Here is a 3,028-nt window from a genome sequence, read left to right on the forward strand (position 1 = left end):
AACCTTTACCTAATCAACTTAAATTTTTCCATAGCCTCAAATACCGAATCAGGACCACTCACAGCCGCTTCACCCACCTCGAACCAACCTATGGGTGATCTACACTTCCTCCCATATAAGGATTCAAATGGAGCCATGCCAATACTAGAGTGGAAACTGTTATTGTAAGCAAACTCTATCAACGGTAAGTGATCATCCCAACTTCCCTTAAAGTCAAGTGTACAAGCTCTCAACATATCCTCTAAGGTTTGGATGGTCCGCTCATCCTGACCATCGGTCTACGGATGAAAAGCAGAACTCAAAAGCACTTGGGTACCAAGACCCTTCTGAAAAGCTTTCCAAAATTGTGAAGTGAACTGAGTACCCGTATCCGAAATGATAGACAAGGGAACTCCAAGCAATCTGACTAGCTCTCGAATATACAGTCTAGCATAATCCACAGTAGTATATGAAGTATGAACAGGCAAGAAATGAGCAAACTTAGTCAACCTATCAACCACAACCCAAATGGAATCATGATGGCGTCGGGAAGGAGGTAAACCAATCACGAAGTCCATATTTATCTCTTCCCACTTCCATGTGGGAATACTAAACTCTTGCATCATACCACCAGGTCTTTGGTGTTCAACCTTAACCTATTGGCATGTTGCACACTTAGCTACAAACCCTACTATATCTTTCTTCATGCCACTCCACCAATAGATTTCCCACAAGTCTCGGTACATCTTGGTGTCACCAGGATGAATAGAATATCGCGCCCCATGCACTTCAGCCATAATCCTCTGTATCAGATCATCAACATTCAGGACACACAATCTACCCTGCAATCTCAACACACCATCTCCCCCTTGGGAGAAAACCTCTACTTTTTGGTCCTTGATTGACTCCTTCAGTCTGACCAACCTAGCATCTAAGTATTGCTTTTACTTCACTTCCAAAACTAAGGACGATTCGAAACTACTCTGAACCCCTATACTACCTTCAGCAGAGGCAAACAACCTAACCCCCAATCTAGCCAAATGATGTACATCACAAGCCAACTCTTTCTTACCTTCTACCACATGTGAAACACTACCCATGGACGCTCTACTTAGGGCATCCGCCACAACATTGGCCTTGCCCGGATGGTACTGCACACTCATATCATTGTCCTTTAACAATTCTAACCATCGTCTCTGCCTAAGATTCAATTCTCTCTGGGTAAACACATACTGCAGACTCTTATGATCAGTGAAAACATCAACATGGACACCATACAAATAGTGTCTCCAAATTTTCAAAGTAAACACAATAGCAGCCAACTCAACATATGTTCCTCATATACATGCATCACCTGAGTAATCTTCCGCACCTCCTCTAAAAACAACCGTGGATCCTCATCAGACTTGGACCCATATAATTCTGGCGGATTCATCCGCATAAAGTCACGAATCCTGGTAGCAGCTGAATCACCTCCCTGCTGCTGTGGAGCCGGGGCCGGGTTGGCCTGAACATTTGTAGTAACAGCTTAGGCCAGCGCCTGAAAGGCTGCCCGAAATTCAGCATGAGACACGTTTTCATTCAATGGGTCATTGGATTGAGGTTTCTGACCATCATTATTTCTTCTCGCTCAACGTGGAGGCATATTTCTGAAAGAGAGAGTACGAATCAATAGCAGAGAGAGACACTTTAAGCACGATAGACTTCTAAAAGAAAGAATCACAATTTTTCCTAAAATGTCTTGTAGCCTCTTGCTCATCGATGTGGCGCGCTACACACCGATGATCAAGACTCTGCTTAACGCGGTTTGTCAAACTCCCTAGGACACCTTAAAACCTTAGGCTTTGATACCAAGTTTGTAACGCCCCAGAAAATGGGTCTCGGAGCATCACACGGTGCTTGAGGCTATGAGTAGCCCCAAGCTAACCCTTTGAGCCATTTTCATTCAGTTCAACACAAATCAATGGGGTTTCCATAAATAACCCTCAAATATCAACAGAGTAATCATCATCCAAGAATAAAAGAATTTCAGAAAGATAACAAAATATGACTTATTAGTCAACTCCCAACATCTATACTAGTCTGACAAGCCTCTAAGAAAATCGATAAAACCCGTGAGCCATTGAGACATGCCCTAACTGACTCATACTCAGTTATCAAATGCAAGCAATTTCGTGAAACCAAGATCAGAAATCACGTCCTCGGAACATGAGGACTCACCACAACAGAGGATGTAGAACAGCGTGCCCGAAGAATCACTGTCGAACCTGGAACTGAGCACCTGAATCTACATTTCGAGAAAATACAGCCCACATCCAAAGATGTAGGTCAGTACCATGGAAAGGAACCGAGTATATGGGGGTGTATGCAGTTGTCTAAACATCATCATCATAAATATTTATAAGAAATATGCAGGATGTATGAAAGACTCACATAGCCCGAAGAAAATCATCATAATCATGAGAGGATGAAATAAGTACAACAACACACGTGAATCATCATATAATTTGTCAATCACTTTCAGTTCATCAAGAATATCAATTCTCATAATGTAAATATCATTTAAATCTTTCAAAAGAATTACTTTCACAATTCCACTTTCAAATCACCTCACCATTCACCATAGACACAAGGAAACACACATACTGGGAGATCCTATAACCGACATAAATCATGTGAGCTACATAGAGTCCAACGTACAACTCACATTGGGGAGAGTCATCCTATCCTTGCCATCGGAGTAGGATTATCGATATCAAATCCACACAAACTAGTGATCACTATATAAATAGCCTTAGGTCACTCCTATGGGGGCACGTAGTTCTAGGGAAGTAAGGTCAATTTATACCTCCCACTCGGTGCTAAAGATTTCTCCCAAACTTAGCTCAGATCATTTCAAAGACAATCCATAACAAAACAATTTTAGTAATATATAAATATACATCGGGAGCCATTATGTTTTCCATCTATCAAAGTCAACCACGTTGTGGATTTCTTTCACACTCGAGTTCAAAACAACTCCATTAAGACCAAAAGGTCAAATCATTTA

Source organism: Capsicum annuum, chromosome 5, assembly GCF_002878395.1.
Source record: "Capsicum annuum cultivar UCD-10X-F1 chromosome 5, UCD10Xv1.1, whole genome shotgun sequence".
Taxonomy (NCBI): domain Eukaryota; kingdom Viridiplantae; phylum Streptophyta; class Magnoliopsida; order Solanales; family Solanaceae; genus Capsicum; species Capsicum annuum.